Raw genomic sequence first — 19,060 nt, forward strand, 5'->3', positions numbered from 1 at the left:
ATGTCTTAGAAGAGTTCTGAACATGTTATTAACATAATGCAAATTGCATCTTTTAGAAAATCTCTCTTATCAGGTTTCCTACTGTGCTACAATACAAATTAGCAGAAGCAGGACATTAATCCCCTCATCTCTGCTCCATCATTCAACAAGATCATAGCAGCTCTGTTTTAAACTCCACATTTTCCTCTAACCCTAAAAGCCCTAGTGAAGTCAAAAATAATGTCCTCTGTTACCCATGACAAGATAAATATTCCTTCCTCATCCATCTTGACCTGTCTGACGCTTTGAACACAATTGACTCATCATTCTCTTCCATTGTGTCTCCACATTTTTCCAGTTTGGTGGCAGTTCACAGGCCTGTTCCATTTTAATAACTGAATCATCATCAGAAAATTGTCTCCAAGGTTTCTCTTCCCAACCAACTGATTCTCTGGTGTCCTCCAAAAATCTACCTTGGTTCCTCTTACTGCCCATCCTCATGCTGCTCCTCAGTCATCATTTAAAATCAAAACTATTGTTGCCACGTTCACAATTATGGCCCCTCCATTCATCGGAGTTGTTTACCTAACATCCAGGTTTAGGTACAAGAAATTTCCTCTAATTAAATATGAAGAAGTCTGAAGCCATTGTCTAGAGTCCAAACCAATCTGATCCCACACCATTGATTCCATCACATACTGAACCAACTAAATGCTGAACCAACCTGCTTGTATCCTCTGTTCCCTTTTGACCAGACACAAGCTTTCAACCATAATATATGGTAAAGTCCCCATAGTCCTACCAGACCAGCAGGTTGATTCAGAGAGATGACTCCTTGTGGCTTAACCTGAGGCTCACCATGCCTCAGGTGAGAGGAAAGACTGAGAAGGGAGAGTCCTTCATGAGTGTGGAAAATGAACCCATGGTATTGGCATTACACAGGATTACAAACCAGCCATCCAGACAACTCAGGTATCAGACCCACTTTTAACAATATATACATGCCGTCACTAAGGCGGCTTTGTTTTCCGCCTTTGTAACATAATTCATCGCTATTCCTGCCTTAAATAATCTGATACTGGAAGTCTCATCTTTATTTTAATACCTCCAGATTTATTTTTCCTCTGTCATAGTATTGATGACTGGGCCAGGATTTATTGCTCAGGTACACCCACAATGTTTGGAACTGACTTCCAGGATCTTGATCCCACAAAAATGAAGGAACGACAATGTAGTTCTGGGTCAGGATAGTGCCGAGATTGCAGATGGAGGTTTGCCTGTGTAGAAGTAGTCATGGATTTGGAAGGTGATATTGAAGAAGTCTTGGTGTTTAATGCAATGTGTCTTGTAGACACCTTGCTGCAAAATGGGTTGTAGGAGCAAATAGATGTTTGGTGGATGGGGTAACAATCAAGCAGGTCGGTTTTATTCTGGATAGTAATGAGATTCTTGAATGTTTCTGAAGCTGCATTCACCGAGGTAAGTGTAGAATATTCCATTACATTGTGCTTTAATATCAAAAAGTTACGATTGAGAGCATTTAACAATTATGACACAATTTGTCCAGCTTCCCATATTCTACCCTCAATAAACTAAAAGGTCAACAAAAACTCCATTGGCATAACCAAACTCAAACCAAATGCTGTCATGACCACCCATGTGCTTTGTGAATTACATTAGCTCCTGGTTAAACAAGGTCTTGAATTTAAGATTCTCATTCTTATTTTTAAATCAGTCCATGGGGTGGTCCCTCACATCTTTCCTCCAGACCTACATATTTCTAAGAAATCTGCACTCCTTTCATTCCAGGTCTAATACATTCCAGTGTCATAGTCTCTTGAGCATCCCTGATTTTAATCACTCCATCATTGACAACTTCACCTTCAACTGCCTCAGCCATAAGTTCAATCTCTCCATAAACTTCTTTACTTCTCTACCTCACAATCCTACTTTAAGGCACTCTTTAAAACTTACCTCATTGACTAGCTTTATGCCATCTGATACAATATCTTTTTTGTGGATCTATGTCATATATAATTTTATATTATCTCTGTGAAATCCTTTTAGGTATTTAGTGCATTAGAGGCACAACATATTTGCACATTGTTTTTGTTAGCGTCAGTCCAAACAAAATTCTTTCTCACGTCCAACACGAAATAGAATCACAATTATGAACAAGTCTGCTTATTTAAGTGGTTGTCACTGATCTTCTTTAAACCTAATACCAAATGGCACAACTTAGTATTAACCAATATGAGACTGAGGTTGCATGAAATGAATTTAGGGAGCATCACAAATTTGTATATTATATGCCCCATACCTTCAAGACATCTCTGTACATTTTTCAGTGTAGTTCTATCCTGTCAAAGCATTCACCACAACCCTTTTGGTGATCACCTCCAGCTTTCTGTTGATACTCTTCATCTGGACACTTTACTGTTAGAAATTTCATATCTTAATTTCTAGTGCCATGTTGGAACCCGATCATATACCTTCTGAACATGCAAGTGGATTTAAATCCTTTCAAAAGACCTTGTCTACCTAATTACAAACTACATAAATGCCAATTAAGTTAAGAGTCAATGAATTATTCCTTAATCTTTATTGCTTAAGTATAGTCTCTATGCTCATGCTTATATTTATTTTGTAGCCAAGGTCAGTTTATCACTCAAGATGGTTCACTACACCAGAGAAGGTTTCCCCACACCTAATCTACCAGCAATGTGTACAGGAGGCACCTAAGTGCTTTGACCAATAATTATCCCTTGACCAGGATCACAAACACATATTAGTTTGGTCATTACATTCACTGGGACTTGCTGGATACTGGCTGTGCTGCTAGTTTCTCCACCGTACTGAAACTAATGTAGTTCATTAATTGTATGGTGCTTTGAAAGTCAACATCTGCAAGTCATAAGTGGCTTTTTTTTTTATTTTTCATGGCACGTAGGTGTCACTGGCTGACAAGGCCAGTGTTTGTTACCCATCACTAATTGTCCTTTTAACTAAACTATTTCAGAGGGTAGTGCGGAGTCAACAACATTTACTATGGGCCTGAAGTTATGTACAGGCCACACCAGCTAACAGCGGCAGTTTTTCTACCCTAAAGGTCATTACTGAACCAGATGAGTTTTTACAGCAAATGATGATATTTTCATGGTCTCTGTACAGTGACAAGCTTTCTGTTCTAGATATTATTAATTTAATTTCAATTCCACCAGTTTCTATGATGGGATTTCAACCCACATCCCCAGAGAATTATGCTGAGCATCTGGATTACTAGGCCAGTGACAGCACCTCTAGGTTACCATTCCCCAAAACACACAGCCTTTCTTCAACATTTTAAAGTCTCTAATCAGCTACATTTAACGTATGTTTACACATATTTTCACAAGACCATTACCCATTTACAATAGAGCACCCCCTCTCCCTTGGGGATCCCTTTGGCTAACTGGAGCAGTCAACACCAAGGCAACGGTGCAGAATTGCTATGCTGATTTCTTCTGGAAATTGTACACAATTCGTTGCATAATCACTCAGATTAAAATGCATTGCCATATATCCACCTTCCGTCTTAGATAGAAACTTGCATCTCTGGGCAATCGGAACTACTCAGACAGAATGTCTAAAATACATATTTATAAAATAAAAAGAAAGAAATGATGTCCAAAATTCAGTTAAAATTCCAGGAAGCATTTGGAGTTATTCAGGCCCCAAAGAGAGTAATCACCCAGACCTCTGGGTACTGTGAAAGGCTGGGGGGAAGTGGGAGCATAATTATGAATAAAATTTAAACTACTCTGTTCCATAATCAGCATAAACTATTTCTACAGAAAAAAAATGATTACGAGCAGTCCAAGAACAACTTTCCAAAGAAACATCTGTGCTCCTTCATAATATCTGTCAGTTTAGACTTTTCATTTATTGCTCCAGAGCCGATTCTGAGGCCCTGGTCCACAAGGAATTAGACCTCAGTTTGTAGCCCTTTGACCCTTAGAGCTGTAGTACAACAGTGTAAGCAGAAAGTGCTACTTTCTCACATGTCGAAACGAAGTGAGTACAGCCAGTTCACGCAATCACTGGTACACATTTCAAACACTAAAATAATTCAACACTCTTGGCTCAACAGGAATGCAATTGTGTTTGATTCTCAGAGAAAATGGGAAATACAGGCTTGCTTCTGCTGCTGGTGTGTGTGTGTGAGAGAGAGCGTGTGTGAGAGAGATAGCATTGCACTTTGAGAGACAGAGGTGCCCTTGAACCAATGGTGTGCATGTGAGAGAGAGTGAGCAAATGAGAGATTCTTGCTGTTTGTGCATGAGAGAGAGAGAGAGAGAGAGAGAGAGAGAGAGAGAGAGAGAGAGAGAGAGAGAGAGAGAGAGAGAAAGACAGACAGAAAGACACAAAGAAAGAGAATGAAACAAAGAGTATATGAAAGTGAGGGAGAGAGGTGTCTTTACTGCCAATTTCTAAATTAGTTGCTTTCCACCCGATGTATCAAGAATCTAGCACTGCTGCCTCGCAGCGCCAGAGACCCGGGTTCAATTCCCGACTCAGGCGACTGACTGTGTGGAGTTTGCACGTTCTCCCCGTGTCTGCGTGGGTTTCCTCCGGGTGCTCCGGTTTCCTCCCACAGTCCAAAGATGTGCAGGGTCAGGTGAATTGGCCATACTAAATTGCCCGTAGTGTTAGGTAATGGGTAAATGTAGGGGTATGGGTGGGTTTCGCTTCGGCGGGTCGGTGTGGACTTGTTGGGCCGAAGGGCCTGTTTCCACACTGTAATCTAATCTAATCTAATCTAAAAAAATCCCTCTACCTCTGTTTAAAATATTTAAATACTCTGCTGCACTGCCTTTTGAGTAAGAGAGTTCCAAGGACTCGTGATCCTGTGAGAGAACTACACATTCCAGGTGTTTGTTTAGTGAAATATCTGAACAACATCCTTCACTAAACAAACTACATCCTTCATTTAAATTCAACCTTAAACAAGGCAAGTAATACCATGCAGACTATTTAAGATGTGGTCACACCACTTCAGCTGTATAACTGAAGTATAACCGCTGTACTTTTGGATCCAACTCCTCTTGCAATTAACAATAATGTTTATTACATTTCCCAATTATAAACATTCCTAAGCATGAATAGTAACATTTTGAGACTCACGCAAGACACCTAGATCCTATCAGTGCACTGCACACTCTCACCATTTCAAAATTATGCTTTTTTATTCTTGCTGCCAAAATGAATCTCTCATTTTCCTACGTTACACTCTTTTTGCCAGACATTGCCCACACACCCAACCTACCTATATCGCATTGGAGCCTCATGCCTCTTCACCCAACTTTTCAACCCATCTTTACCTCATCAACAAATTTAACATTGAAGTTATCAATTTAAATTGGAAAAGGTTGAGGTCCCAGCAATCACTCCTGAATCAGACCACCTATTACACCTTGCCAAATAAAATTGACTTATTTATGCCTTCTTTCCTGTTAGCCAGCCAATATTCTATTCATGTCATTATTTTCTCCCTATACCATGAGCTTTTATTTTCCATGATAACATTTGACAAAGTCCACTTTTTTCTTAGTGTCCTGATTTAACTTCTACCATCAAGTGGTGGAGGTGGGTACAATTACAACATTTAAAAGGCATCTGGATGAGCACATGAATGGGAAATGTTTAAAGGAATATGGGCCAAATCCTGGCAAATCGGACTGGTCACTGAAGAAATACGACATCAGCTAAATAGTAAAGACTCAGGTCATTCTCACACCTCAAGGGCTCCAAGAGCTTTAAACTGCAATTGTATCTAATTTCTGTACCAGATTCCAATTTCATTCTAAGCTTACTATCACCTGTGCATGTATTTGACGTCACATTTTTATTATGGTTTTTTCAGGTTAGTACATAATAAAAAAATTTTCATTCACTGAATAAATTTTGTAATTCAGCTACACCATTTTATATAGAAATATGGAATACAGAAGACAATTCTGCCCTTTGAGGCTGTTCTGTCATTCAATATGGTCATGGCTAATCACTGAACTCAGTATTTGTTCCTGCCTTCCATTATCTTTTGATCCCTTAACTCCTAAGAACTGTATTTACATTTTTCTTGAAAGTCTTCAGTGTTTTGGCATCAACAGTTTTCTGTGGCAGTGAATTCCACAGGCTGACCACTCTCTAGGTTTAATGTTGATCAAGTTAATTACATTCCATTGAAATGTGACAGTCATGCTATAACAATTAAAATATTGATTGCAACCAACCATGAGGGGATCAAAAAGGAGAGCCAAGACCCTTCCTCACTTGGTCATCAAAGTCTCAAAAGACTGGGTTTCAAAAGACAGGAATGCCTAAGGACAGTTAATCAGTCTTTTAAGTTATGAAATATTTTTGTGGGGGAAGAGCGAGCCCATCAATATAAACTCAGCATAAGGAAACAAATTGGAAATTGGGGAGAAAGATCTTCAGCCAGAGACTTGGAAAATGTAGAACAGGGAGTGCTTGAACTGAGTGCTGTAGGCACATTTAAGGGAAGCTGGACAAAAAGGAATAGAAAGTTATGATAGTGAAAATAAATGTGAAAAGATGAGATGAAGCTTGAGTAGAACATAAGCACTGGGATGGATTATTTGGTCAAACAGAATGTTTCTGTGCTGTATATCCTTTGTATCTTGTGTGACATGCCCTTAACATGGGGGAGATTTACATATGGGAGAAAGTGAGGCTTGCAGATGCTGGAGATCAGAGTGAAAAATGTGGTGCTGGAAAAGCACAGCAGGTCAGGCAGCATCAGAGGAGCAGGAGAATCTATGTTTTTGGCATAAGCCCTTCTTCAGGAGATTTACATATGCAGAGTCCAAACAGGGCTCCATGCCCTGTCCCACCCCACGAGTGTGACATGGTCTACCTAAAGCCAAATTTCAGCAGATTTCCCCCACAAGGAAATAAGTCACAAACTGTCATTCAAAATCTGGTTAGATGTCGTATTGTATTAAATCCCTTCAGTCCAATGCTTCTTGAGGATAATATTTAGTGGCATCATCTCATTCCTGAAGAAGTTGATTCATTCTAACTACAGTGAATTGTTCTTCCAATAGAAGTAATGTAATTTACTTGTCAACTGCCAAATTATTAATGCTTGGGCCTGCTTAATGTTTCAATGTCATAAACTTGATAGTCAATTTCCTGGCTGATTTTATTTATTTCTACAACTGATGGGTCATTTATTATTGCTTTGAATGTGGGAAAAGCTTTTCCCAATGGTCTAAGTAACATGCATTGCATACTATGGTGGCTTTCTGTAAAATTAGTCCAGTATAACTACGTGTGGGCTGTGTAAAGTCAGTACTGCCTGATTCCATCTATACATGCCATAATTTCTTACATGAATTCATGATTCTCCTACCATTCTTTTTCCAGATCAGAGATTTTTTTGTGTTAATTCTCAGGATATGGGTGTTGCTAACAAAACCAACATTTACTTGATATCTGAGTTGTAGAAGGTGGTGGTGGTGAGCAGTCTATTTGAACCACTGATGTTCACAGGATATAGGTGCTCTCACAGTATTGTTAGACAGAGAGTTTCTGCATTTTTACCAAGCAATAAAGGAGGAATAATGATAGATGCTAATGTCAGGATGACTTGAAGAGTGGTGATCTTTTCCTGCAGTTTTTTCCCTTGTTTTCTGGGTAATAGAAGACAGGATTTGAGAGATGCTGCCAAAGAAGGTTGGTAAATTTCACAGCTTAGACAAACATATGAAACCATAGGACAAGAAAAGGCAAAGTGTTCTATCAACCCTGCCTACATGATGCGTCACAACTACGTTACTTCTGAAGTGCCATGTGATTGCTTGGGAGCAGCATGAAATCAAGTAAAAATCCAGATAATTACTGGCAAAACAGCAAAGAGGGAGCAGGACAGAATTTCAGAAGCCATGGAGGAAGTTAAAGGTAGAATAGATTGTGATAAGATAGGAATCTCTAGATTATTCAGAGTACCCCAATCCAGGAAGAATGGTTGGGAACTATAGATCAGTAAGTTCAAGAAGGTCAATGCATGGCTGAAGACATGGTTTACGAGGAAAAGCTATAGGTTCTTGGGGCAAAGGGACTGGTTCTGGGGAAGAAGCACTTATTCAAAAGAGACAGTTGCACCTGAATATGACTGGGGCCCGTGCACTTGTAGTACAGTTCACAAATGTGGTTAGGAAGAGTGGAAACTGAATTGACAGGGAACAGCATACCAGCATACAGAAGTGAAAGAACAGAAAAAAGGTGTGAGAGGGAGAGGGTGTTTTAGCTGTACTAGTGAAGGAAGCAGTGCCATGTGAAATTAGATAAGACTAAGCAGGATTAGTGCATGTAACCACTACACATATTTTACTTGAAATGTTAACTGGGAAAACTGGATGTGTGAACAATAATGCAGATTAAAGAAAGATTGATTTTTATTTTCAAATTGAACATCAGAAGTAAAACAGTGTGGATTTAACATATTCGTACACATGGATAGTTTTGAGAGGCAATCGAGTACTAGGAGCAGCTACATTAAAAAAGCTGCTTAACATCAGCTTTTGGAGTTGAACTGCAGATTTTAACAGCACTCAGATCTCTATAAAACTTGAAAGCAAGAAGGATCTCTCTCTCTGTCCATCACCATTTGAGTGTAGAAATGAAACAGCACACAAAAAACATTGGGAAAATACAAATTTCTAAATCAAGCAAAAACCTATGTCAAACTGACCAGCTGGATCACCACTGTTGATAATAACGTGACATCACTGACTCAAAAGTCAAAAAAATTATGAGTAAGTCATCTCATGATTTAGACTTTTGATGCATAGAATAGGTTCTTTTTGCTTATAGTTGCCACATTTGATATTTCTCCAGAAATGTAAAATGTTCATTCTACTTGCAAATGAACGTGTGTGTTAGGAATCAGGAAAGTCGTTTAAATAGGCAGATTAATAATTAATCATTCATTTCTGCATTTGTGCACTTGCTTAAAATTAATTTGTTTTGCTTTGTTTGTTGGTGAAACCTGATGAGAGCTTTTTTAAAAATGATATATACTAGTCAAAGTCAGGCAAATTAACGATCATGGTGATTAAATGGTAAGGATGTTGATGGGAGGGATTCAGTGATGGCAATGCCATTGAATGTCAAGGGGCATTGGTTATATGGTCTTACTCAAGATGGTCATCACCTGTAAAGTACATTGTCCAGGTCTTGATACATTTGAACAGTATCTGAGCAGTCATGAATAGTGCGGAACATTCTGCATACATCCCCGCTTCTGAACTTCTAATGATGGAAGGTATGGCTGAAGCAGCAAAGATGGTTGGGTCTAAGACACTACCTGAGGAACTCCTGCAGAGATGTCCTGAAGCTGAGATAACTGGCTAGAACCATTTTTCTACATACCAGTACAACTCCAAGCAACGGAGACCTTTTCCTCCCGATTCCTGTTTTGCTCGGGTTCCTTTATGTTACGCAGAGTCAAATGCTGCCTTAATGACAAGGACTGTCTCTCTCACCTCACCTCTGGAATGCAGCTCTTTTTTTCGATATTTTGAACCAAGGCTGTAATGAGGTCAGGAGCAGGATGGCCCTTGTGGAACACAAATTGGGTGAGAATGACCAGGCTATTGCTAAGCAGGTGCTGCTTGACAGCACTGTTGATGACGCCTTCCATCACTTCTTCTAGAAGGATGAATCAAAAAATATGTAAGTTCTACTAAACCTGCAGGAGATGAGTGAGGTCTTCAACGGAGATTTCTCCTCTGTGTTTACAATGGAGAAAGACCTGAAGACTTAGGAACTTGGGGAAGTTCTTAGTGATATCTTGGGAACAGTCCATATCACAGTAGAGGTGGTGTTGGATGTATTAAAGTGTATGAAGGCAGATAAATCTCCTGGCCATGGCCAGATATATCCACGAACACTGCTAATGGCTTGGGAAGAAGGTGTGGGGGCCCTGGCTGGTAATTTTGCATCATTGTTAGCCACGGGTGAGGTCGCTGAAGACTGGAGGCTTGTGAATGTTGCATCCTTATTCAAGAAGGACTATAAAGAAAAGCTTGGGAACTATAGATCAGTAAGTTTAACATCTGTGGTAGGTAAGTTACTTGAGAAGATTCTGAGAGAAAAGATTTACATGCATTTGGAAAGACAGGATTTGATTAGGAATAATCAGCATGGCTTTGTGCGAGGGATATCATGTCTCACAAATTGATTACAGTTCTTTGACCAAGTGATGAGGAAGGTTGATGAGGGCAGGATGATTCACGTAGTCTATGTTGATTTCAGTAAAGCCTTTGATAAGGTTCCACATGGTAGACTGTTTAGATCACAGGGAATCCAGGGCCAGTTGGCGAGTGAACACAAAGATGGCTTGATGGTAGGGAGCAATGGGTAATAGTGGAAAGATGCTTGTCAGATTGGAGGCCTGTGATCAGTGGAGTGCCTCAGGGGTCAGTGCTGGGCCCATTGTTGTTTCTCACCTACATCAATGATTTGGATAAAAATGTACAAGGTATGATTAATAAGTTTGGAAAGGTATCATGGACTGTGAGGAAGGTTATCAGAAATTGCAGCAGGACCTTGTTCAGCTGGGAAAGTGGGCCGTAAAATGGCAAATGGATTTCATATCAATAAGCGTGAAGTCTTGCATTTTGGAAAGTCAAATCAAGGTAGGAGTTTCACAGTGAGTGGCAGGGCCTTAAGGAGTGTAGTGGAACAGAGGGACCTTGGAATTCAGGTGCGTGATTCTCTGAAGGTGAAGTCACAGGTAGACAGGGCAGTGAAGAAGGCTTTTAGCACACTGGCCTTCGTCAGTCTGAACACTAAGTATAGAAGTTGGAAAGCTATGTTACAGTTGTACAGGAAGTTGGTGAGGCTGCACTTGTATTCAGTTTTGGTCACCCTGCTATTGGAAGGATGTTATTAAACTGGAAAGAGTGCAGAGGAATTTACAAGGAAGTTGCCAGGACTCAAGGATCTGAGTTAGAGTCAGAGTGTCCAAAGGGTATGTAGACAGGCCCCTTGGCCCCAACTGGTCCATGCCGACCAAAATGTCCATCCCACGCTCACCCTTTTTTTTGTAAACCTTTATTAAGATTTGAAAAGAAACAATTTGAGTACCTTGCGAAAATCTCACACTCAGAGACAGAAAAAACAAATCAGTATCAAAAAAACTACACTGGAAAAAGATTAAAGAACCTATGGTAAACTATGTTGGAAAGAAACTTGGATGGGGAGGTGCCGGTGTTAGAATGGGGTGGACAAAGTTAAAAATCACACAACACTAGCTTATAGTCCAACAGGCTTTTTTGGAAGCTGCCCCTTCATCAGGTAGAGGTGAAGCAGGATCATAAAACACAGAATTTATAGCAAAAGATCACAGCGTCATGCAACTGAAATGATATATTGAACAAACCTAGACTGCTGTTAAGTCTTTCATCATTTAGAATGGGTTGCAGGTTTCAGTTCATTAACATGTAAATACCAGAACTTTTAAGTCTTGTTCTCTAGATAACAAAGTTTTATGAAAAAAAAGGTGACATCTCAGCTCTAAAGTATTAAAGGTGTGAAGTTACAGTCTCTTTACAGAGACAGAGAGAAAGAGAGGATGAGTGCACGCTTCTAACAGTGAGTATAAGTCTGTGAGTGTGTGCGCGCCTGGTGAGTGCGTGGGGGTGAGTGTGTGTATCTGAGAAAGCGTGTGCATGACAGAAGGTCTGCAAGAGTGTGAGAGTACGTAACACATTAATGAACCAAAACTTGCAACCCATTCTAAATGCTGGAAGACTTAATAGCAATCCAGGTTTGTTCAACGTATCGTTTCAGTTGCATGACATTATAATCTTTTGCTATAAATTCTGTGTCTAATGATCCTGCTCCACAGCTACCCATTGAAGAACAGTGCTCTGAAAGCTAGTACTTCCAAATAAACCTGTTGGACTATAATCTGGTGTTATAGAAAAATACTTGTCATGCTAAATGTGAAGGGCAAAAAAAACCTTTCAAATAAAGCGTACAATTCTTCTTTTAAAAGAAAAGCTTCTTGGGAGGATCCTGTATTTAGTTGCTGTGTTTCACTACAGTATTCTCTTACTAAATTGTGTACATATACATCTATGATATATAAAAAATAAATCAGCACCCATCAGCCATCAGGGGGACCCGTCTTCTCAGGGCTTTTCATGTTTAAACTCACTAAAACGTTGTGTGCAAGGAACTTGCGCACTTCCTCAAATGCTTTCGGCCTGAACTGTTGACCACAGGCTTGGAGCGAGCAGCATTAATAATCTCCCCTGGTCTCTCCCAGCCCTGGTCCTGGTGGACAACAGGGAGGCTTACAAGGCCAGGTGCCTTTCTCATTAAGATCGAGGGCTTGGGGGGGTGAGGGGGTGTTGGAGAGAGAGGAGTGGAGGAGGAGGGGTCAGCATACATGACTGGAAGTATGCAGAGACTGAAGGGGCTGAGATCCCAGCCCTGTCTGCTGCACCCCAGGGTCAACACTGGTCTTGGTCAGAGTGGGGAGATCATTGTGGCCAGGGGAGGGGGTTACATGGATCAGCTGAGGGACAATAGTGACAGGGGTTAAGCAGCTCAACTAGAACAGCCACAGGGACACTCGAAGCTGCTTAATTCACCCAGAAACACAAGGATCCTGTCCCTGGGGGCCTACTCTTTCAACATTCTCACTCAAACACACGGTCATAGACACAGGTGCACGCATGCACACACTCTCAGACACAGACGTTCACATGCACAACATGCTCATAGACATTCATACAAACAACAGGCATGCACGCACACATCATGCACACACAAATACCAGGCACTCGTATATGCGCACATGTGCGCGTGCACACATGCCAAGTTCTCAAACAATTCCTCCTCCTGCTCATGTGCAACATACTGGAGGATGGGGTGGGAAGAAGAGGGGGCGGAATGGTCTCCTCCAGTTCCTGTGTAGCAGGCTCAAGGAGGTGGGCTCAATGGCCTCCTGTTCGTGTGTAAAAGGCTTGAGGAGGGGGCTGATTGGCTTCCTGCTGTTCCTGCAAGTTCCAATGTAATGGTGGCACTGGTAAAGAGAGGTCCTGAAGGGTGACACATTGCAAGCTCAGATACAGTGAGGTCTGGGTCAGCGTGCTCCCATTCACCCTCCCTATATCACTGAGGAAGTGACCACCCTGTACCCGCCTCCCCTTTGGGGTCCCACACCGAATGTAAAGTCCCAATTCCTCTCACAAAACAAGCTCTCACACTCTCTCACGTACCCTCCCGTCTGTGTGTCTTACACGCACCCCCACTGTCTGTGTGTTTCACAAGCGCTCCACCGCCTGTGTCTCTCTCTCACACACGCCACTCCTATCTGTGCATCTCACAGGCCTCGTCTCTCACACACACCCGTGCCTCACCCTCTTGCGCACCCTCGTTTCTGTGCCTCACTTACTTGTGTGACCCTCATCTGTGTGCCTCACACCCTTGTGAGACCACGGTCTGTGTGCCTCACACCCTTGTGTGACCCCCATCTGTGTGCCTCACACCCTTGTGTGACCCCCGTCTGTGTGCCTCACTCCCTTGTGACCCCCATCTGTGTGCCTCACACCCTTGTGTGGGCCCCATCTGTGTGCCTCACACCCTTGTGTGCCCCCCATCTGTGTGCCTCACACCCTTGTGTGACCCCCGTCTGTGTGCCTCACAGCCTTGTGTGCCCGTCTGTGTGCCTCACAGCCTTGTGTGCCCCCCATCTGTGTGCCTCACACCCTTGTGTGACCCCCATCTGTGTGCCTCACACCCTTGTGTGACCCCCATCTGTGTGCCTCACACCCTTGTGTGACCCCCATCTGTGTGCCTCACACCCTTGTATGCCTCACACCCTTGTGTGACCTGTGCCTCACACCCTTGTGACCCCCATCTGTGTGCCTCACACCTTGTGTGATCCCCGTCTGTGTGCCTCACACCTTGTGTGACCCCGATCTGTGTGCCTCACACCTTGTGTGACCCCGTCTGTGTGCCTCACTCTCTCGTGTGACCCCCGTCTGCGTGTCACTCCCTTGTGACCCCCGTTTCTGTGCCTCACGCCCTTGTGTGACCCCCGTGTGTACCTCACTCTCTCGCAGTGTGTGTGCCCCACCCTCTCGCTCGCCCCTGTGTGCCTCAATCTGTTGCATGCACCCCCCCATCTTTATGCATCACCTCTCGCTCGCCCTCCCGCCAGTGTGCCTCACCTTTCAGCGCCCCCATCACCGTGCCTCACTCTCTCGAACACCCCTCCTGTCTGTGTGCCTCACCATCTCATGCCCCCCCCCGCGAGCCTCATTCTCTCACTAGCCCCGTCTGCGTCTCACTCTCTCGCGTGCAACCTGCGTCTGCGTGCCTCTCTCGCGTGCACAAACTCCCGCCTGTGTGTCACACTCGCTCATGCACACACTCCCGCTTGTGTCTCTCACACACTTCCGTCTGCGTGTCACGCACACACTCCCGTCTGTGTGTCACACTCGCTCACGCACACACTCCCGCCTGCGTGTCACACACACACATCTGTATGCCTCTCAGTTATACGGAGAGGTTGGACAAACAAGGATTTTTATCTTTAAAGCATTGGAAATTAAGAGGGGATATTATTGAAGTGTATAAGATCATGGAGGTATGGATAGGGTGAATGCACTCAGACTTTTTCCCAGGGTTGGGGAATCGAGGGCTAGAGGGCATCAGTTTAAGGTCAGAGGAGAAAGAATAAAAGGGAACCAGAGGGGCAATTTGTTTATACAGTGGGGGGGGGGGCACACAAGTGAGCAGAAGTGGTTGAGGTGGGTACATTAACAACAGTTGGAAGGCATTTGGACACATACATGGACAGCAAAGGTTTAGAAGGATATGGGCCAAGTGCAGGAAAATGGGGTTAGAATGGATGGACATTTTGGTTGGCATAGACCAATTTGGGTGAAAGGGCCTGTTCTGCATGCTGTATGTCTCCAAGTTAAAAATCACACAACACCAGGTTATAGTTCAACAGGTTTAATTGGAAGCACTAGCTTTCGGAGCGACACTCCATTCGGTGATTGACAATCACCTGATGAAGGAGTGTCGCTCCGAAAGCTAGTGTGCTTCCAATTAAACCTGTTGGATTATAACCTGGTGTTGTGTGATTTTTAACTTTGTACACCCCAGTCCAACACCGGCATCTCCAAAGTATGTCTCTAAGACACTATCAAATCCGGTGTTTCTCCAGCTCAATCACATTCCCTCCAATGATGCCACCTTACAACGGACTGCCTCCAACATGACCTCCTTTATCCTCACTCGACCCATTTTCTATACTTCTGCCATCACAGTTTCCTGTCCATCCCAGAACAAAGATAAGGTTCACCTTGTCCTTACTTTATCCCTCACTAGTCTCTTAATCCAAAAGATCACCCTCTCCTATTTCTGCTATCACCTTACACACCTTCCTCTTTCCTCCCATCCAGCATTCTCTAGGGACTGTTCTCTCCACGTCATCTTGGTGCAATCCTCCCTCATTCTTAAAACTTCCTCAGTTCCCTTACAGCACTATCCCATGCAATTGCAAAAGATGTAATACTTGCTCAAACATCTCATTGTCCAAGGGCGCAAACAGAGTTTTCAGGTGAAGCAGAGTTTCTTTTAATCTTGTCTGTTCAGAATGTTGTCTCCTATACATTGGCAAAACCAAAGGCTGACCACTTCCTTGTCCACAAGAATGATCCCAACTTTCCAGTTGCTGGTCATTTCTTTAAACCACCTTGTTGTCATGCAAACATTTTTGTACTGGGCCTGCTACAGTGTTCAAACAAAACTCAGTGCGAGCTTGAGAAACAAAATCTCACTTTTCACTGAGGCACTTTATAGCCTCTAAGTCTCAATAATAAATTCCACAACCTGAGTCTGACTATATCATGTCTCTTCGCCCTTTTTCTTACATTCTTCACAAATCCCTACCCACTACAGCTTTGTCTTGCTTCTATTTTGTTTATTTTGCTCTCAGTAGAGAATCTATTCTCTTCTTTTCACACTATAATTTATGTTCATTTTACGTATTTTTTTTTCACCATTATTAACAACTCCTTTTTATGATTTATACTGGATCTCGCACAAAATGCTCCATTCACCACTCCACCTCTGGCAAAAGTATTTTTTAAAAAAAAAACTATTTTCCAACCTCTTTCAGTTTGGAAGAAGTTACACAAAACTCAAAATATTAACTCTTTTTCTCTCCGAAGATGTTGCCAGCAGTCTTTATATTTGTTTCATTTTTAGAGCATCAACAATATTTTGCTTTCATTGGCATGTCTATTCATTTGTTTCAGTAGCTTGGCTACTGATGCGCAATTGCATCAGAAATCAATAGAACCACAGTCACGTGTGAAGTGCTTGGAATCTAATTCAAACATTAGCTAGTCAGGAACTGAACTACAGAAACGACTGGGAATTTTCACAACACAGTGCAATTTGGAGAAAGGGTCTCTCACCCTCATTCTCCATTGGGATAGAACCCATTAAGGAGCTACATTCTTTTCAGAAGTGTCATGAATCCATGCTCATGGCGACCATGGACCAATCGCTTCCCTCTCTACAGGCACAAGACTGCTCTATATATTTCACTGCGAACATATGGAAGCATCTGTTCTCTTTCCACAATGCTTTTAAAGTGGGTCAGTTATGAGCAGTACACTTGGCAATAAGATGACCTCAACATAAATAGATTTTTTTTGCACAGTGAAATTGTGTTTATTACAACATAAAAGCTAAGCAGCCACAAGGTTTATGTGCTGCTGTTGAACAATGGTCAGAAGGGCATTTGTTAAACAGTCAGTATCTGGCCATGTTTCCAAATTGCTATTACAGTGCCAGAGAAACAGATGGGAAAGGCTCAACCAACATTTATTATTAAGGAGTTCAACAATGAGGTCTGTAATACAGCCCCTGACCAGCCATTAGATTCAGACGCTTCACTGTCCATTTGTGATAAATGACCAAAATCACTTAACTCCCTCCACAACAGGGAATCACTCTCTAGTGTATTTTATGATGATGGAATCTCGCATCAGAATCTGAAATGCCTGTACAATTTGTGAAACCAAACCTTGAGATTTTGAATATGCATGCATGCTATTTCCTGAGAAATGTATAGTTCCTATTTTTTAAAAGCCTCATAAAAAATGCAGTGAACTTTCTTCTATGAACGGGCAGGTTCCTATTCACATCCACAATGTAACCACAGGTAAAATGCATGTGTTGTGAGCCATTATGAAACAGAACTCTTTGACCAGACAACTCCACAATTTATTAATGTCCTGGAACCAATTCCTGGACAAATATAAGAAAAGGCTAATTTTTTATTGTGCATTTGATTCCTCCTCCAAAGTATTCAATTTTGCTGAACAAACGTTAGCCATTGTAGATTAATGGATTGATTTATTGTCACATGTACCAAGGTACAGTGAAAAGCTTTGATTACGAGCAGATCACTGTAAGCAAGGATGTACTTTTCAAAAAAGACTTCGACAGAGGCATACAGGTTACACTGCACGGCACTTGCCCTAGGCATGATCAGCATTAGCAAAATCAGCTTTATTTGAGGCTAGACAGTCCATTCATCAGTGTAATAACGGCCATTAAGAAGCTGTTCCTGAATCTGCTGCTGCGTGTGCTCCCATAACTCCATCAGATGGAGCAAACATTAATGTTTCCAGCATTTGGGCTAAGTAGGAGAAATTCCAAAATCAACTTCTGCACGAAAATACAAAAATAAAACCACATCTGCGCTACCAAAACCCGACTGCTCCCATTTGAAGGAATCCACCACATATCATTGTGAATGAAGGACATCAGTAACAACTAAGAAATATGACTGCAAATTTGAATCATCTGGACAGATTATGACAAATATGAAAGGCGAATTTGAATGGAAACTCCTAAGCCCAGGAAATCTCACTATGCAATGATAGTAAGGCTCAGTAAGCTACAAGCTGCAATGTGAGGGCAATCTCTTTTAAACGAAGTTAAAAATCACACAACACCAGGTTATAGTCCTACAGGTTTAATTGGAAGGAGCGTCCCACAATCACCTGATGAAGGAGCGTCGCTCCGAAAGCTAGTGTGCTTCCAATTAAACCTGTTGGACTATAACCTGGTGTTGTGTGATTTTTAACTCTGTACACCCCAGTCCAACACCGGCATCTCCAAATCATGTCTTTTAAACAAAGTCAGTTTTATCAACTGCTGTGAGAAGCAGCACAATTGTTTTGATAATGATTGCACATTTACTAGCACAGGAGGTGACAATGTAATTTGACACAAGAGTGTGACATTCTGCCAGATCTTTCATCTACTGAAACACATCCTCTTTTAAAAGACTCATACAGGGCTCAGGTCCTACAGCTCTCAGCACAGCTCTTTTCCGCATTACTCATTTCAAAAACTTGCTGAACTCTTAATAAAATGTCAAATGCATGTTTCCCAGAGCCCAAACCCACCCCACTGAGCCCAGCCTGAATTTCGATGAAGTCATAGGGCTGCCACACAATGGCCAGCTGGAGCACTCACTGCTGGAAAACGTGGCATTAACTGTTAATTCTCGGGTTGGTAAAGGCAGTCAATACTTCTGACAATAGAAGCCCTCAGCTACATCCTTCAGCTGTAATTGCTATAATCCATTAGACGGCAAGGGGTACCTAAACTGAACTCAGTTCTGTTGCTATCTGACAGCATCCCTGATGTCCACAAAGTTCCCTATCCATTCATGTCTGGTAGTGATCAGTGGACATGGCAGGTCGCTAAAGACTGGCCTTTAGTTAGAAAATTGAAAGCAGGAGCAGTAATATCTATGAAAATTATTTGAACATACCCAGAGGAAAGAGATAATCAGAATACAGCAAAAGGACAGCAACTAAAACAAGCACCAGGTATTTAAGCTGAAACTTTCTCAGTTATAATTATTTGGAGGAGCCAGTGTTGGACTCAGATGTAAAAAGTTATAAATCACACAACACCAGGTTTTTGTCCAACAGGTTTATTTGGAAGCACAAGCTTTCAA

At 42.0% G+C, this 19,060-nt stretch overlaps 1 protein-coding gene across 19 annotated transcripts in view; it reads right to left on the reverse strand.

The window, feature by feature from the left end:
* The window catches only part of LOC122540755 (rho GTPase-activating protein 32), a 591,094-nt gene that overhangs the window by 193,542 nt on the left and 378,492 nt on the right, over positions 1-19,060 (reverse strand). The gene's annotated exons all lie outside the window — the stretch shown is intronic.

Source organism: Chiloscyllium plagiosum, unplaced genomic scaffold (genome assembly GCF_037043375.1).
Source record: "Chiloscyllium plagiosum isolate Xiang-an unplaced genomic scaffold, Cpla_swu_hap1 HiC_scaffold_29, whole genome shotgun sequence".
Classification (NCBI taxonomy): domain Eukaryota; kingdom Metazoa; phylum Chordata; class Chondrichthyes; order Orectolobiformes; family Hemiscylliidae; genus Chiloscyllium; species Chiloscyllium plagiosum.